The sequence below is a fragment of the Anabrus simplex genome, chromosome 1, assembly GCF_040414725.1.
Source record: "Anabrus simplex isolate iqAnaSimp1 chromosome 1, ASM4041472v1, whole genome shotgun sequence".
Taxonomy (NCBI): domain Eukaryota; kingdom Metazoa; phylum Arthropoda; class Insecta; order Orthoptera; family Tettigoniidae; genus Anabrus; species Anabrus simplex.
The window spans coordinates 1,179,091,529-1,179,111,808 of record NC_090265.1 but is presented as its reverse complement, the minus strand read 5'-3'; the positions used below and the strand labels follow the sequence as shown (position 1 = coordinate 1,179,111,808).

At 41.3% G+C, this 20,280-nt stretch overlaps 1 protein-coding gene across 3 annotated transcripts in view; it reads right to left on the bottom strand.

Annotated features, from left to right (window-relative positions):
* Positions 1-20,280, bottom strand: part of Grip (Glutamate receptor interacting protein) — a 475,280-nt gene that overhangs the window by 421,109 nt on the left and 33,891 nt on the right. The window lies entirely within an intron of this gene.

The window sequence follows — 20,280 nt, the reverse complement described above, 5'->3', positions numbered from 1 at the left end:
CAGACGTAGTTCTGAAACCCTCCGAACGATGTCGCTGCAATTGAAACTTGGTCAGAATTTGTCACCCAATACCCGTGCTACCCTCTGCCATCTGTTAGCAACTTGGAGAAAGTCGACATGTTTACAGCGAACGGGACCCACAGATTATCCCCCAGCGAGAACCCAACGTGACGAAACTGACCAATGCCACTGAGGTGACTTTCCTCCAGTGCTTCAGTTGTGGCTAACTAGTGAGTTAATTCATTGTGTGTTTTGCTGATTAGTGAGTTCATTCTGTGTGTGCTGTTCCTGTGCTATTCGTCGTTTTCGGTCTTATTATATTTTGCGCTTATTGTGGTATTAACGATGGATGAGTCTAAAACGGATATAATTGTAAATCAGTTTACTGGCCGTTCGTTTGACGAAAAGATTCAAATAGTTCAAGCCGGGAGACCTCTACCTTCCCTCGTATATTTCTTCTTTACCGGGCGAGTTGGCCGTGCGTGTAGAGGCGCGCGGCTGTGAGCTTGCATCCGGGAGATAGTAGGTTCGAATCCCACTATCGGCAGCCCTGAAGATGGTTTTCCGTGGTTTCCCATTTTCACACCAGGCAAATGCTGGGGCTGTACCTTAATTAAGGCCACGGCCGCTTCCTTCCAACTCCTAGGCCTTTCCTATCCCATCGTCGCCATAAGACCTATCTGTGTCGGTGCGACGTAAAGCCCGTAGCAAAACAATTCTTCTTCTTCTTAATATGCTTACCCTCCAGGGTTGGCTTTTCCCTCGGCTTTTCGGACTCCAGTGTCCTGGAGCTTCAGACTCTGCGTCGGGGACAAAACTGGGAAGGATGACCAGTACCTCGCCCAGGCGGCCTCACCTGCTATGCTGAACAGGGGCCTTGCGGGGGATGGGAATATTGGAAGGGATAGACAAGGAAGAGGGAAGGAAGCGGCCGTGGCCTGAAGTTAGGTACCATCCCGGCATTTGCCTGGAGAAGTGGGAAACCACGGAAAACCACTTCCAGAATGGCTGAGGTGGGAATCGAACCCACCTCTACTCAGTTGGCCTCCCGAGGCTGAGTGAACCCCGTTCCAGCCCTCGTACCACTTTTCAAATTTCGTGGCAGAGCCTGGAATCGAACCCGGACCTCCGGGGGTGGCAGCTAATCACACTAACCACTACACCACAGAGGCGGACTGTCGTAAATTTAAAAATAGAAAACAAGAATTGTGTACGCACGTTCAATCCAGGAACTTACAGTAAAACTGTTTGGCTCGAGTTCACTTACATGTAATTAGGGTGAGTAGAATTGAAATTTACTTAATACATTGTGTTAACTGCATGGTTACTAGTTGCATGCCTCAGTGGAGATTCCAGGATACGCCACTGGTTCATATGCTCCCAGCTCTCCCATTAACCCATCACGCTGCTCATGAACAGTGCATCTTTGAATCGTACATTTCTGTTAGTGGAAGTGCTAAAACTGAATCAGAAGTGAATGGCTCGCAGGAGGTGTTGACAATGTGAAGGACCCGGCTGTGAGGATGGACTTGTGTGGGTGGTAATGTAGTCTGGATGTTGCAGGCAGAGCTCGTTAGTGTGTTTTTCTCTCTGACACATTTACTGCTCCCTGCTCGGGCTAATCTGGTGCTCTCATCTCGGTAGCGGAGCCGGCCCAGCCTCTGCTGAAATATGACCATTGTCAATTACCCGTTCACAGTAATTACATCTCGTGGTTGTCCACTAACACTCTTTCAGGGCTGACCACACCACTTACGGAGGATAAGTGCCACTATCGACCCACTTAGGGATTCTTCGTCTCAAATTATTATTCGAATCTTCGGGCTAGGTAACTCGGACAGTAGGGCGCTGACCTTCGGAGCTCAAGTTGGTATGTTCGATCCCAGGTCACTCCGGTGGTATTTAAGGGTCTTCGAATAGCTTTGTGTTGGTAGATTCAGTGGCACGTAAAATAACTTCCGCGGGACATCATTCTGGCACCTCGGGGTCTCCGAAAACCGGAAATGTAGTTAGTGCGACATAAAATCAACATAATAATAATAATAATAAAAATAATAATAGAATGATCGTAACTCCATTTTAAGGTATATTCTTTATTGTAGCATATTGTACATTGATTTATCTCAACACATCTTTGTACAAACGTAAGTAGTTTACGAGAAAGACAAATCTTGACTTACTTGACTTATATCCTGTATCTCCTAAGTGGAGCATAGGGCATTAATGAACTTCCGCCACCGGACTCTGTTCTGCGCCATCGTCCTGATCTCTGTCCAGGTCTTCCCTCCTTTCTCCATCCCTTCTGCTATTAAGCTCCTCCTCCATGTGTTTCTTGGCCTGCCTCTTCTCCTGCTACCTTGTGGGTTCCATTCCAGGGCTTGTCTTGCTATGTTGTCTTTATCTCGCCGTAATGTATGCCCGATCCACTTCCATTTCCTACGACGCATCTCAATATCAGTGGGTGTTTGATGGTTTTTTTCCTACAGTTCTTTATTGGAGATTACTTGTGGTCACCATATCCTCAGGATATTCCTCAAACTTCTGTTCACAAATGTTTGAAGTCTGCTAATCAGTTGTTTGTTAGTCTTCCATGTTTCAGACCCATAGAGCAGTACTGACTTGACATTTGTATTGAAGATGCGTAGTTTGGTATAGGTGTTAAGTTCCCTTGATTTCTAGATTGGTCTCAGCATTGTAAATGCTCCTTTAGCCTTATTTATTCTATTTCCTATATCCTCTATAGTTCCTCCCTCAGAGGTGAATATACTTCCCAGGTAGCAAAACTGATTGACTTGTTCGATCTCTTGGTTTCCTAAAAATAATAGTGCCTTGTTTCGGTTATTATAACGCATCTCCTTGGTTTTCTTTCCATTTATCTTCAATACCACCTCTGATGCTTCGGTTTTTAAATCATTCAGCTTTGCTTCCATATCCTTAAAACTATTAGCTAGCAAACACAAGTCATCCGCAAAGTCCAAGTCCTCCAATCTGCCTGTCAGTCCCCATTGAATTCCTCTTCGGCGATTCATTGCCTTCTTCATCATAAGATCCAGCACTATCAGAAATAGTATTGGTGACAGCAAACATCCTTGCTTAACCCCTGTGTTTACTGGGATGGGCTCAGACAACATCCCCTGATGTAAAACTTGGCATGTGTAGTTCTCATACATTTCTTGGGTTATCTTTATAATTTTCTTTGGAATCCCAAACTCTTTCATGGCTTTCCACATCTTCTTCCTCATTACATTATCAAATGCCTTTTCAAAGTCTACAAACAGTAGATACAGTGACGACTGCAGCTCCGTGGATTGTTCTATAATTATGCGCAGTGTGTTGATATGGTCTGTACAGGAGTAACCTTCTCTAAATCCTGCTTGTACTTTCCTCAGCCTTGAGTTAACTCGCTTTTTGATCCTTTCTAAAATTATTCGTGAGAGTATCTTACTTGGTATCGAAAGGAGGGTAAACCCTCTCCAGTTATCACATTCTAATAAATCTTCTTTCTTCGGAAGTTTAATCAACAATCCTTTCTTCCAATCTGTGGGGATCTTCTCTTCTTCCCAGATCTTCTTGAAAAGTGGGAAATGAATCTCGACTGAAGTACCCACATCCACTTTCAAGGCCTCCGGTGTGATATTGTCCATACCTGCCGCTTTGCCATTCTTTAGTTGTTTAATGGCCCTTTGGATCTCTGTTCTTGATGGCGGTTCTGTACTGATAGCAACATCTTCCTGCTCTTCTACGGTCATCACCTCTGTCTCTTCTATTGTTTCACGATTCAAGATCTCCAGAAAGTGTTCTCTCCATCTTTCTAGCTGTTCTTTTTGTGTGGACAATAATCTCCCATCTTTGGCTTTCACTGGCTTCTCAGATCTAGAAAACTTCCCTGTTAGTCTCTTGGTAATGTGGTAGAGGGTCTTACTATCATTGTTTTGTGCTGCCGTCTCAGCTTGTGTTGCAAGATTATTGATAAATGCTCATTTGTCACGTCGAAATCTCCTATTCACTATTTTGTTAAGTTCATTAAAGTCAATTCTAGCTTGTGCCTTCTCTTCTTGTGTTCTTGCGGTATTGAGTCTTTTCTTACATTCCTTCCTTTTATTCACGGCTTCCAATGTCTCAGAAGTAATCCATTCCTCTCTTCCTCTCTCCCTTTTGCCTAAGACCTTTTCACAGGTATGCTCTATGCTCTTCCAATTAAGTTCAATGTCCTGTCCTTCTTCCTCTCTTAGCTGTTGGAATCGGTTACTCAATTCTAGTGAAAAATATTGTTGCACCTCCTTATCCTTCAGTTTATCCCAGTTATACTTTATCCTCCTCTTCTGATGAATGTGCCTAGTACTTGCAACCTTCAGTCGGAGCGTAGCTACTACTAAGTGATGGTCACTTCCCACACCTGCCCCTCTCTTGTTCCTCACATCCACCAGGGAGGTTTGCCATGTCTTGCTGATAGTGAAATGGTCGATCTGATTCTCCGTTCTATGGTCAGGGGAAACCCACGTCACTTTATAGCAATTCTTATGAAGGAAGATAGTGCCTCCTATCACCAACCTGTGGTTACTACAAAATTTAATAAGTCTTTCACCATTCTCATTTCTATTACCTATACCATGTTTTCCCATTATATTTTCTACTCCTTGGTTATCATTGCCAACTTTCGCATTCAGGTCTCCCATCACGACCATTATATCCCTTTTCTTTGCCTTCAACAGGGTTCGATGTAGCTGACCATAAAATTGCTCTTTTTCTTCTTCTTCTCCTCCTGCCTCTGTTGGTGCATAACACTGCACCACTGTAATTGGTCTTACTCTTGATGCAAATCGAGCTACTAGAATCCTTTCTGAGACTGGGTACCATTCTATCAAACTCTTCCTTGTCTTTTGAGTGATCAGTAATTCAACACCCTCTCTATGTTCTTCTTCTCTTCCTGAGTACAGCAGCGTGTCCCCTTCCTGGGTCTTCATCTCACCGAACCCAGTCCATCTCGTCTCACTCAAGCCTAGTATGTCCAACCTGTATCGCTTCATCTGCCTAGATACTTCAGCCAATCTTCCTGCCTGCCACATTGTCTGTGCATTCAACATTCCAAATCTCGTGTCCGATTTCATGCTAAAAGTCAAATCCATTTTATCCATCAGGCTTTTCTATTCATTGATGTTTCTGTAATAGGTTAATCTCGGGCGTGTAGGTTATTGGCCTTCAGCACCCAAAGCCTGGTGAAGGGGCTGCCTTCTAAGTAGCCAGGCCTACTGATTTTCTGTTGGGGTTTCTTCCCTTAGCCTTTGAAGTTCCCACTTCTGACTACAAGGCAGCAGTTCCTATTCTATTTTCCCCGCATAGGAGGGTTGCCTCGTCCGTCAGTTCCACCGTTCCGAAGTCCGTCTTCTCCGCCTTCACTGCCGTTGAGGTCTTCACCGTAACCCTGGCAAGGGACCCTTACATGGGACTACCAGCCGAGTCAGCTGGACCAAGGTTTCTTAAAGAGGTGTTACTCCTCTATCACTCGCCCTTTATCATGATTTGTGACAGGCAGAGCCTGGCTTCTCAAACATTGGGCCCAGGTTGGTGGGATAGACAAATCTAAATTTGGTAAATTTAGACGACTAAATTTGGTAAATTTAGACGAGTTTCTTTTTAAAGTTGCTTTACGTCGCACAGACACAGATAGTTCTTATGGCGACGATGGGATAGGAAAAGTCTAGGAGTGGGAAGGAAGCGGTCGTGGCCTTAATTAAGGTACAGCCCCAGCATTTGCCTGATATGAATATGGAAAACCACGGAAAACCATCTTTAGGGCTGCCGACAGTGTGGTTCGAACCCACTATCTCCCGGATGAAGATTATTATTATTATTATTATTATTATTAGTCTATTATTATTATTATTATTATTATTATTATTATTATTATTATACATATATACATGCATACTTACTATTATGCGCAAAACAACACAAAATAAATATTGTCACTCCTGTTTTATTGTAATATTTTTATCGTTTGATAAGAAACAATACGCTTTCCCCATTCGGGGTTGCCATAAGACAAAGCCTACTGAAGACCATGATTTCAAAATATTAAAGTAAGAGCTTAGAAAATATGTAAAATAAGACTTTGTAGTTTAGGGTCCACTGAAGCGGTTGCGTAATATTGCAACTGAGCCTTTTACAGCAGTAATTGCAATTCTTAGTTTGTGAAACCGAAACACGCAACCGTCATTCACAAAACCATCAACCTCGACTATCTGCATGTTACAACCAGTGAGAAGACTGACTGACGAAAAGCTCTGATCAGTGGCTCGCGAAAAAAATAATAATAATAAAAAAAAACAATTAAAAAAACGAGAGGGAAATACTCCAATGGCCGTTTCTGACAATGTTGGTTTGAAGATCCTAACTTAAGGCTTGTCTATCTCGCAGACTATTAGAATATGCACGTATGGTGAGTAACGGCCAAATGTACTTAGTCCAAACCACGAAGTTTATGAAAGTTATCTGTAAATGTGTAGTGCATCCTAGAAGATCCTTGAATTGACTTAGAAAACTACAATATTGTACAACAATACATTTAGAAACCACTGTATGCATGATCACTCGAGTGATACAGTTTCCTAGCAGTATCGAGGAGTGTAACTGCCAAATGACTGCATTATACGAGTAATTGTGTAGATAATAAAAACACTCTGGTTTTCTCGAAACTTTAAAAAGGATTCCGACGAAGTGATAATAACAACTTTATTTTAATTCTTCCTGACACACTCCCCCCCAGTCTCCTGAGGTCAGCATTCTCTTTTACATTTGGCCTTGTTTGATGGCGGGATGCCCTTCCTGACGCCAAACCTATAAGGTAGGGTGTAATCACTATTGTGTGTTTGAGATGGTTAGTAGTGTGGTGTGTTGTTTGTAGATGTGTACTGAGACGAACACTCAGCGCTCAAGCCAGAGGAATTAACCATAAGCAGTTAAAATCCATATCCCAACCGGGAATCGAACCCGGGGCCATCTCAACTGAAGGTCATACGCTGACATTCATCCAAGGAGGCGAACATTATTATTATTATTATTATTATTATTATTATTATTATTATTATTATTATTATTATTATCATCATCATTATAATATAACATTATTGCTATTAAAAGGGGCCGGTGACCTTCGATGTTAAGCCCCTTTAAACAACAAGCATCAGCATCATTAATAATAATAATAATAATAATAATAATAATAATAATAATAATAATAATAATAATAATAATAATAATGTGTGTTTAATTCCATTTTGCCGTGGGGTTAGGAGCGTGCAGCTGTGAGCTCGCATCCGGGAGATAGTGGGTTCGAACCCCAACTGTCGGCAGCCCTGAAAGTGGTTTTCCGTGGTTTCCCATTTTCACACCAGGCTGTACCTTAATTAAGGCCACGGCCGCTTCTTTCCCATTCCTAAGCCTTTCCTGTCCCATCGTCGCCATAAGACCTATCTGTGTCGGTGCGACGTAAAGAAACTAGCAAAAAAATCAATTTTACTTCTATCGGTACAAGGAAACGACAGAATGACAGAACTTTGTCCTGAACATAGTTCTTAAACGTGGCACAATATCTCTTGGAGAGAGATTCTTCTATTTAAGAATTATCTAATCTAAACTGACCGTGCTAATCTCAGTAATTAAGCTATAGTACAGAAATGATGAACTATGATCAATTATCATCAGCATAATCATCATTTAGGTTATTTTATCTCTTCGAAAACTTCGTAATATCTGCTTATGGTTTTATTTAATGCGGGTATCCTGGAAGGAGTCTACCTCACACCATCGAAAAATAAGAACCAGTGTTTTTATTTCATTCCGGAGCCGTCAGCGCCTGTCAGGGAATCGTCAGAGAGCACATAAACGCGCGCAAGAGTGACTTAAGAGTCAAGTGAACATCTGCCAGAAAAAGTCTGGACAGATCAATGACCGCTAAGTTGCCACAATAAGAAAGCTCTTCGGTGTGATAACAGTCAGCAGGTTACTGGCAATAACATACAGAAAATGGTAGGTCCTGTATGGACCTACACTAGAATGCCAGGAAGTACCTATTAAAATATATATTTAGAATACATCGATGAGTAATTTTCTTCCCATCATCAAATTTAAATTCCACACAATTAAGTCCACAGAAAACCCCCTGCATTCAATAGTGAATGTGGCGACTATACATGGCTGTGGGTGAGGGCTGGGTTACGAGATTATCGACCGACATTCTTGAGTGGATTTCCTATTGTAACGGATTTAATGTGAAGAAAAATGAAGGGATATTAGCTTTATCAATGTCACGGCTCTTAACAGTACCTTATATTACATGATATTGATCCAGATTAAAACTGTTTTACCAGTTCAGAAATTATCATAATACAAGGTACTTAACGGTAGTTAAATACACACTCCTTTCCGATGCCACATCACTGGAATACCGTAATTCCAACTTTTGTCTTTCTTTTCTTAGTGGTTCAACGTCGCACCAACACATTCAACGTTTCCGGCGACTTAAAGACGGGAAACTGCTAGGATTGAGAAGGAAGCGGCCGTGGTATTAATTAAGGTACTATTTGCCTAGTATAGAAATGGAAATAATGGAAAAACACCTTCATGGTTGCCGACGTTCGGATTCGAAACTACCATCCACCGAATGCAAGCTCACAGCTACGCGATCCTAACAGCACGGCCAACTCGCTTGGTACTCTCAACTTTGAAGCTTAGATTGGTGACCACAGGGTCCTTAGTGGAGTCTAGCTTCAGCTTAGCCTACTTGTGCCATGTTTATCTTTTGTATGTGCTCCAAGAAACTCCTGTATGCGTTAGTGCGACGTTAAAACACCTAAGGTAAGAGACTTGGAATATGGGAATTGTCCAAAGAAATTGTTTTCTAACGTTGCAGTAGATCTACTGACACGTAGTGGACTATTTAACAAGCCAACATTCGAACCAACAACCTTCGGCTTTTTACACTAGAACCATTGCTACTTCATTGAACAATGATATAATACAACTACTTTTATGGTTTTCGGAGACGCCAATTCTATCCCGTGTGAGTTATATTACGTACTGGTAAATCTACTGAAACGCGGCTGATGAATTAGAGCGCCTTCAAATACTAACGTACTGAGACAGGATCGAACCTGGTAACTTGGTCTCATAAAGCCAGTACCTTAACCGTCTGAGCAACTCCGCCCGGCTGAACAATGACATGAAAAGATGCACCTAATTAATAATCTCTTTACTACAGGAAGTAAATATCTAGAAGTTAAAAGAGTTTACTAAAAACAGCTTTTGCAAATCCCTCCGTCCGTTCTACTGGACTGCTTTGATTTATTTCTGTTTTATTCTCTCCGGAATTACCTGCCGGTGAGTCATGAGTCATTGATAGGTCTCTAAGTTCAGCCAACTTTGAGTAATCATAAAATCAAATCATTAAATGATCACTCCAACAATTGAAGGCGAAGGCTTGCCTTACCCGCAATACATTCTGAGCAGGTTGCTAAGCGACCCGTGCTTTGCTACGTATTCTGCATTGTACACGAATATCGATGTAAATTACTGTACATGCAGTGAATAATATTTTTTTTAAATAATTTCATGTCTCTTGGCGTTATTCGAGAAGCAGCATAGGGAGGTCCACATACGTTGTTTCCAATATAAAGTGCGAGCTGTGGAGTTGTAATGATAACGGCAGGTCCACTTGCCTACTGTCATTCACAATCGTGATGGGAATTTTCACTATAATTACAGGCACCATTACCTATTGCGTGGTCAAAATCGATCTGGGAACTTTTCGTTGCAATGGCAGGTCCCATTTTCTACTTCCAGACAAATAATAGTTGAGGAATTTTTATGGTAATGGGAGGCACCTTCTCTACTGCCAGTCAAAATTGAGTTGTACCGTTATCATTATAATCACATCCTCCTTGTCCTAATACCAGTCAGCTTGCTGCCAGTCACATCAAGTTGGTGAGTTTCCATTATTATGGCAGGCTACTATACCTAACGTCAGTCACATTTTAGATGGGTGAATTTGTTTATAACAGCGGGCACCCTAGCCTACTACCAAACGCAATCAGGTAAAGGGGTTTTGAAAAAAAATCCATGTTCCCTAACCATGTGTCAGTCGAATCAAGAAGGAAATAATTCATTACAATGGTACACAGGAGTTGGAGAAGGACACCATTCCTACTGCCAGTCAAAGTCGATGTGGGGAGTACTGATTACAATAGCAGACGTCCTCTTGCTGACGGTCATTAACGATTTGTAAGGTATTAATTACAATGCACACACACCCTTTGTAGATCGCTACAAATCCACGTCAATGAATACATATAGATGTACATAAGAAAGTATATGCATGCATGTTTACCTCCATTTGAAATGTAACTGCTGGTAAACGGTACATCATATCGACAGCCAGATTGTACGATAAGACGCCACATTTAGCCGTCTAAATGGCATCCTATGATATTTTCCCGTATTTCATCTATTTATGGGTAAGATTGAGATAGAAATGTTGACTAAGGGTGAAATACGGGTAAGGATACTTATGTGACAGCTACAAACATAGAATTTGGCTCACATGTAGCTACTGGGTGGGCCAACGTTCATGCAGAATTTGATGATCCTATCTTTCCTACAAGTGATTCAAACCATCAAATATACGTGTAAAATGTGCAAAATTTACGTACAATCCAGAAATAGAGCAACATTTAAGGTATAAGGGATAGAGATACGACAAAATGTCACAGGACCAAAGTTGTAGATCGCTTGAAATTAAACCATCCGTTTTGCGATACGACTTACTGCTTAGCAACCCCGAAAAGTATGGATTCGGCACTATTTTCGATTATTGTTATGTATCACTTCCTCATTTACCACCCTACTCTAAAGGGGGCTGAACTTGGACTTCAAAAATTCCGGAGTGTCACTATTTATCTCAGAGACCCCGAAAAGTATGGATGCGACATTACTTTCGATTATTTTGATATATCACCCCCCATTGCCCCCCACCCCAAAGGGGGCTGAACTTGGACTTGAAAAAATTCTGGAGTGTCACTATTCATCTGAGCGACCCCGAAAAGTATGGACTCGACACTGTTTTATAATATTTTTATATGTCACCCCCATCGTTCTTCCCGCCCCTAAGGGTACTTGGAGTGTCTTACCCCCACGCGGTTTGTCTCCCGATACTGAGTCGTAAGTGTACCAAATTTGGTTTACATCGATCCAGTGGTTTAGGAGGAGATGTAATACATACATACCAACATACATACAATGACAGTTATATATATGCCAACGGCCGTAGCTGTGTTGAAACACCGGATCCCGTGAGATCTCCGAAGTTAAGGAACACTGGGCGTGGTCAAGATTTGGATGGGTTGCCACGTGCTGTTGGAGGAGCGGAAAGGAACTGGCCATCCTACCGTACGTAAACTCCGGCTCAGGCACACCTCTGCGGAGGTTCGGACCTGCCTTCGGGCAGAATAACACTTAGATAGATAGATAGATAGACAGATATGTGATTTCATCCTTAATGTCACTACATGCAGTCATGTTTGATTACTACCTGTCAAGAGAGAGAGTATATACTTCCTCTGATCACGGAATAATACTATTCCCTGCTAGATACTCTTTGATTCTCTAATCTTTCCCACCTTCCAAATATATTGAACAGATGGCAGAACGTTCCTTATAACTTACATGCTGCTAAGAGAAAAAAGTCTACGTCTTAACAGACCCCATCATGACATACGGCTTAGACATTACCTGGGAATACATATCGAAGGATAACCTAGCTACGCTAGAAAGAGTAAAGGACATGTATCTTAAGAAAGTTCTCTGCCTGGCAAAAAACGCTTTGAGACCAACTTAAGAGCCCTCACACAACCATTCTATATAGAAGAAATGCGATTAAAAATACTATTCCTTCTACGACACAGTACCAAGCTTTACACCAAGAGCTAGAGGATTTAAAAAACGAATATATGGATAGATTTTTACCAAAACAGACGGCATGATGATGTCAGAATGGATGAATTCCGACTACCAGCTGCGGCATACCATAATGCGTTTCTTATTAAATGTTCACAAAACTATTGACAAGAGCAGGCAAAACAATATTACTACGACAGGCATATGAAAACGATTTAACCGACCTATTTATAACGAATGCTGCAGAGCATCACGGGTCCCCTAGCTTATTATAAACACAACTTAAACAAATAACAAACGGACCGTATCGGAGGCACGGCTGCAAGGTTTATGGCGTAGAATACCGTCTTTTCGACAGAAATAAAATACACTTAAGAAAATGGAAATTGCAACATCATGAAGGCATTGGTCGTTTGTGTTGATTTTCAAGATATGGAACAATGCCATGTAGGTATGTAAACAATCAAAGTTTCAGACCCATTGGATTGTTGCTACAGGTCTTCCCACGTGATTGGTCGCGGAGGAATCAACTCCAGTATATGGCCTCTGGTGTAGCGTAGTTGACTTGCAGTCTGTGCAGTGAAGTGTTCCCCGTCAAACATACCTCGACGACAGAGAAGAGCACGCTATCAAAAACTGTCGCCGTTTGAGAGGGCTCGGATTATTGGGCTGTGTGAGGCTGGATTATCGCAAAGGATTGTCGCTGCACGTGTTGGCCAACAGGCATCTACGGTACAAAGTGTGTGGCAGCAGTGGTCAAATGAAGGTACCCACACTCGTAGACCTGGCACAGGCCCAGCGCGACAGACAACTGTGAGAGAGGATCGCAGCATCATTCGGATGGCCCGGATGGAACCCCATGCAACAGCAGCGCAAATTCGAGCAGCTGTGGCACCCCACGTTACACAACAAACAGTTGGTAATCACCTGCGTGTAGCTGGCATACGAGCCCGTGTCCCTGCAGAAGGTGTCCCATTGAACCCACAATAGCGACGTGCAAGGTTGGCCTGGTGTCGAGAAAGATCGACGTGGGTCGACGAATGGCATAGGGTCGTCTTTAGTGATGAATCGCGCTTTTGTCTTGCCCGCAGTGATCGCCGGAATCGTGTGCGCCGACGTACCGAGGAGAGGGGCCGCCCAAATCTTATTGTCGAAAGGCACACAGGGCCAACACCAAGCATTATGGTCTGGGGAGCTATTGGCTTTAATGTGAAATCACAATTAGTGCTTGTTTAGGGCACTATGACTGCTCGACAGTACGTTGATAGGGTACTCAATCCAGTGGTTGTCCGTATGATGGCGAACATTGCTAATGGGATGTTTCAGCAGGACAATGTCCGGGTTCACACTGCAAGCATCTCCAGAGAAGCTCTCCACGACATCACAACCTTAGAATGGCCCGCCAGATCCCCGGACCTCAGTCCTATTGAGCATGAGTGCGACATGATGGGTCAACAACTGGCCAACCGTCCTCAGCCACCCATAACTCTGGAACAACTGACCCGTGCAGTGCAGTAAGCATGGGCCACAATTCCTCCAGAAGCGATCCAGGGCCTTATTGACTCCATGCCTCGACGAATTCATCAATGTATTGCAGCTCGTGGTGGGCACATTCTGTATTGATTGTTGTCCAAACTTGCGGTCAGAGGGACCGAACACTCGTCCTGCATGTTCAATTGCAGCAATGTAGCACCACTCTTTCTGAGTGTTGCAATTTCCATTTTCTTCAGTGTACATCGAATTAGATGCAACAACAATATTTATGGAGCAGTATCTAAAAATTACAATGACTAAGATTAATATATCTATTATTGAGTAGATGGTGCAGCAAACGATGAAAAGGAACAATGGAAAACTGTTTTCAGTCGATTCTTATTCCACATGCTTGACAGGAGCGGTAGATTTGTTCGCAGACGCCCGTACTCTCCGACACATTCTTCTGCAGACTTATTAGGCTTACTCAATTGCTCAGATTTTCTTCTATCCTCATGAATGCGTGTATGGTAATTTCTGATTCATTTAGTCCGAAGATATTTAGTCATTACAAATTTAGCACCATTTTCAACATTTCAACTGATCTGATCATATGGAAGTTATGGTGACCAATGGTAGCTAGTGTGATGGAGTTTAATGAGAGAAAGGAAACGATATACACTGGCACCACAGAATCGCAAGCTATAGCCAGGCTGAGTCGCTCAGGCGGTTGAGGCGCTGGCCTTCTGACACCAACTTGGCTCAGTCGCTGGTATTTGAAGGTGCTCAAATACGTCACCCTCGTGTCGGCAGATGTACTGGCAAGTAAAAAAAAAAAAAAAAACTCCTGCAGGACAAAATTCCGGCACATCGGCTTCTCCATAAACCGTAAAATTAATTAGTGGGACAAAAAGCAAACAACATTAATTTTTATTTATTTAGAATTTGCTTTACGTCGCACTGACACAGAAAGGTCTAATGGCGACGATGGGATATGAAAGTCTAGGAGTGGAAAGGAAGCGGCCGTGGCGTTAATAAGGGTACAGCCCCTTGCCTGATGTGAAAACGGGAAACCACGGAAAACCATTTTCAGGGCTGCCGACAGTGGGGTTCGAACCCACTATCTCTTGAATGCAAGCTCACAGCACACATTATTATTATTATTATTATTATTATTATTATTATTATTATTATTATTATTATTATTATTATTATTATTATTATTGCGAGCTATATTCATTTTACTGCATAGTGACCATTTCAATTTCAACACATAATTGTTGACATCCGCATGATTTGCCGTGATGTCACAGATTATTGAAAATAATTTCAAAGAATATTTTCATCCTTCACCTTCCTAACGGTACACTAACCATTCAGATATAATTTATAGTTGCATAGTTATGAAGCCGAACTTGCTATACGTCCAGTATGAAACATAGTTGAAGGAAACGTACGGTAAATACAGAAAAAAATCTCAAAGTTACTAAGGTGACAGTAGAGGACTTAATCAGTTATATTAAGCAGAGGAAAATTAAAGATAGATTACCTAGCATTTTCAGACAGCCTAGCAATCTTAACTTGGGGCATCCCGACAGTCTAAAAACTTATCGAGCATGTAAACGAAATAGCGGAGGAAGTCGATCTCTAGGTATCATTCGAAAATGCAGAACACATTATCTGCGTCAGAATACACGAAGAAAGAGAAAAACGGCAAAATCAAAATAGTTGCATAATTTAAATACTTCCGTGAAATAATGGAGGAACGAGGAATGGAAACACAAGCGAATAAAACTAGAAGCCAAGAAATGCAAACAGCTTATCGACTGATCAATTTATCCACGACAGGAAATTTCCAGTACCAATATAAATGGTCCGTTATTGGACATTATAAATTGTCCAGCTAACTCATTCCTGATTGTCAGCGTTTCGCCCCCGTGTGTTAAGTTGGGCTCATCAGTTGGTACTTAGCACACTCACCAAGACGCATGGCTAGTGCATACCGTGGAGGCCACTGCGTAGGCTACTCGAAGCCACCGGCAGTGCCAATGCACTATGAAAGACCTTTGTCTCATTACCAAAAATTGATGCCTGCTTGGCCATCAACATCTATATCAGGAAATTTCCAAACACACAAAACTAAGACTTTACAATATTGTCATTAAACAAGAATATCTCTCTGCTGGATCACAAAATCTAATTTTATGTTGAACGGAAAGCAGCCACTGAAGGCAATAAGAAGAACCACAAGGAAAATTCTAGGCGCAGAGACAAACAACACAGCCAAGAAATCGAACAATACATAGATATTAGTAATGGGATTAGAAGATCTAAATTGTACGGATACATCAAAATAATGAACCCTGAAAGACCAACAAAATAAATTGCAAAATACCATGAAAACATAAGTAAGACATCGGCGGAAGAGAAAACGACCTCCGATATGCAGGGATCACACAAGAGATATCAAAAAACAGAAATCGCTAGATCCAACATTCACAAACAGCAAGTTAACCAAGTGGACAAGCCGAAGAATACGACCGGAACAATTTGGACCAGGGAGAGAAAATAAGAGTCCACAGGATAAGAGTTGGCACAGAGGAAGACAAACAGATCTAATGCCCGAGTACACCAAAAGTGGTAAATACAATACCGCGGTAAACTTTTTTAACTGACCAGGGTAAACTCTTGCACCAAGCTCGATTTCATGTTTACCGACGTTTTGCCATGGTATGATCTTGACTTCTCGTGCGGGAGCGATTTTCTGACACCCGTTGTAAAGAATCCAAAATGAAGCTTTACAGTTACAAGTTATATCTTCAGCATCGTAATTAGAACAGAATGAAGGGAGGGATCCATTTGATGAACTAAAGAGTGTTCTGTTTAAGAAAAACATTATATTATAAGGAAAAAACAGCGAGTTATATTTTAGATATAGTTGGTGAATAAATGCAGTTCCTGACTTGGAGTAACCATCCCATATCGCTAGGAACCGCCTTCTAGTAGCACTGATATTCTATGCAACAGAAACATTTTCAAGCAGCGATCATTGATGTCTGTAATACTGACCGAACAACGGCGCCGCTTAATACATAATGAAGCAATGAAATCTGAAACCTTATCACCAGAGTTCATTAAACTTCCTCTGGCACAACGGGAATAAAGAGAGGTTATGGACGGTTTTATGAAGCATTTCTCTACTAAACCGAGCAAGTTAAAATTTTCGCAGCAGCTAAAACGAGGAACTCTTTGAGGTCTGAATATTTTTATTGTCTTTACTTTGGAAGATAGCTGATATTTATGGATCAAATATTACAATACGAATGTACTGAAACACAACAGACAGATTTCTCACCGATATCTCATGAATAGTAGACGGTATGGGCGCCTCTTTCGTCATATATTATATCGTTGCTTTCTAATGGGAATTTCTCCGCTGACACTACGTTCTGCGCTGTTTAATTTTGAATAGATACAACACAACGACTATTAAAATAATTACAATTAATGACTGTCCTAATAGCTTAATGTAATTTGTTCCTATATGGTTTCAACTTTAGATGTAGTAACACTTCAAAATTTCGGGCTAACGATTTTCGTAGTCTAAATTTGTGATGTCGTCACATCTATAAATATTAATTAGGACGAAGATATTTTAAAAAAGTAATTTGAGATACCACTGCTTTGAAGAATGCCGTTCGTTGTCTTGAGATCTGACGTAAACCAAGGGAGATATATTTGAAATTACCGCTGCTGAATCCATGCGGAGGGCCCTATGGGTACATGTTTTACATGACGTTGTCACGTCGAAGAGGAGAAGAACTGCAATGCTTGCATATCGCAGGGTTCCAATGTGCCAAAGTAGACATCAACTGTAGGCTATACATAACACCAACGTGATTCACAGGAAGAACTTAAATCAAGCGAGACCCGCAATATCAAGATCTGCTCGAACCTGACCTGTCCTATGAAATTACTGTATTGGATTGTACTGAATGATTCAAAAGCTGAATAAACCTCTCTATCCCAAATACTGAGTTGTCTATAATTTGAAAGTGGAGTATCTTCAATTTACATTATTATCATCTTGTTTCTTTCTTGCTCTAGTGGTTTAATTCGCACTAACACACTCAAGATTTCCGGCGATGCAAATATGGGAAAAGTAGTGGTCGTTGCCTTAATTAAGGTACGCCCCCAGCATTTGCCTAATGTGAAAATGGGAAACCACAGAAAACCATCTTCAGGGCTGTCGACGGTGTGATTAGAACCTATCTTTCTCGAATGCAAGCTCACAGCTACGCGACCCTAATCGCACGACCATCTCGCTCGGTATCTTCAATTTCAGACTTCCTAGAAAAGAAATGACTAATCGATTCCAAGTTTGAAGTATTTCCCTAGATGAAACAAGGACATGGAACACAAAGAGCTGAAGAATAATCTCATTCACTGTTACTGCAGTCCTACGGATGTTGTACTTGCTTTACGTACGATTCTAACCTTTTAAAGAAGGCAAAACAAAAAATAAAATTCAGACTTCTTTTTATAATTGTTTTTACAAGTTGCTTTACGTCGTACCGACACAGGCAGGTCTTATGGAGACAATGGTATAGAAAGGGCTAGGACTGGGAAGGAAGTGGCTGTGGCCTTAAGGTACAGCCCAAGCATTTGCCTGGTGTGGAAACAGGAAACCACGTAAAACCATTGTCAGGACTGCCGACAGTGGAAATCGAACCCACTGTCTCCCGAATACTGGATACTGGCCGCACTTAAGCGACTGCAGCTATCGAGCTCGGTCTTTTTAGAAAGCCTATTTGCGCGAGCAGATATCAATGTTAAACGAAATCATTACATGAATGCTGCCATATTTTTTACTTAACATGCTATCAACTCTGCTTCTTTCTCCCTTTTGTCCTCCGTCTCTTTTTCTTCAATTCTGTTTTCAAATCAGCGATTGTTTCGCGTCTACATTACATCCTTCCTGTTTCTTAGCATCAATAGAAGATGGCAAATCCATTTTATATGAACCAAAGTTAAAGTTTTGTTTTGATAACCTAAAATTCGGAATACTCTCTATAAATAAGTAACACGGAAGACAAATTAGAGGCGGGTGCATACCGGCTATTACATAATACGCTGCCTGGTGGACAAGTAAAGTGTAATACAACAAGTGACTGTCCAAATTATCAATGCCTTCTAAACACTACTTCGAAACTGCTTTCGATGGGAATAATAGCGAGAAAAACAAGTGTCAAGAAACGGCGGTATCCAGGCAAAATTATTCAACTAGCAAGAATAAATGAGGAAGTACAGTAAACAAAAAAAAAGGACTGCAAAGAGCTTATGAAATCATTTGTAATATACAACAAAAATCTGTATTTAAAACGCGCAAAATTAAGATAAAACACCACAGCCGTCAAACCAGAGGCACTTTACGCATACGAATGCCTGATCATTGGCGACAGGTCACAAATAAATATCGAAAAACAAGAGAGAAACATTCACAGAGAGATTCTAAGAACAAAATGTGAAAATGGAATTTGGATGAAAAGGAAATTAGAGGAAATTTATCGAAGCATAGGAAAAATCACAGATACAAAATTAGAAAATAAAATTATACCTACACCTATACAGAATGGATAGCAATAGCCTGACATAGGAACTTCTAAACCTAGCACTATCTCTCAAAATCCACAACAGCTGCTTAGTAGAAATGAACGAAATTCTACAAGAAATTAGTATTAGCGGAGAAACCATTCAAGATAGAACAAAGTTTGGAACTCTAGTAAGCAGAAACAAATGTTCAGAGTAACCTAAACCAAAGTAGGCCTACACCACAGGTGGACAACGAGAGAGCCGCGCTCCTTGAGCAAACGGCTTGAGCACTGTAAGCTGCCTACTGATAGTTTGTGCTGTCAGGACTGGATGGTCATATGCCGAGTCAAGGCGCACGCAAAAGCCACAGTAATGTACCTGGCTGAGTATATTATGTTTGCGCAATACAATCATACAGTTCGTTCGTCGTTCATTGCTTATTTTATATTCCAAAACAAGTTTTTATGTTGGCCTACAATATTTCCATGACTACACATAGTAGTCAAAGGAGTATTTATTTACAGCTTATCAAAATAATGAATTACGTTTCCTATCCATAACCTAATGAAACGAATATCATTAAACGTATTGACTTAGCACATGGCGTTTGTATACAAAATAACTTGTTTTTCCTCCATAATCTAACTCGCTGAAAAACGAGACATTAGGCACAATAAAACTGTTAAATGTTTATAACCGAACGAGCTGGCCGTGCGGTTACGATCACGCAGCTGTGAGCCATAAAGATTGTTTTCCGTGGTTTCCACTTTCACAAAAGGCAAATACAGTCCGCAAAACTTTTAGTGATACTTCGTTTTACAGGGGTGATGAGTAAGGAGGGAGCTAAGTTACCCCGGTTCCGATAATACTGCCAACCGAATGGAAATGAAATCTGAATTAAGTCGATAGTATGATCCATCGATACAAATTTTCTAAACCTGCCTTTCCGTGTAGGAGTTATAGGTTGTTCCTGTGATCTACTTTGATTTTCCTCACTCATGTTCAAGCTTTACCTATATTTGACTTTGCTGTGTAAATAACAACAGTATTTAAAGGATGAGTCTCGAAGATAACCGAGGTCTACCGATTCACCACTAAGGAGCCGAAGTATCACTAAAAATTTCGCGTACTCTACTGCGGCTGTACCTTAATTAAGGCCGCAGCCGCTTCCTTCTTACTCTTAGCCCTTTCCTATCGCAGTGTCACCATTAGACCTATCTGTGTCAGTGGGACGAAAATTGTTTTTATACGCGTCTCTTTCCTAAG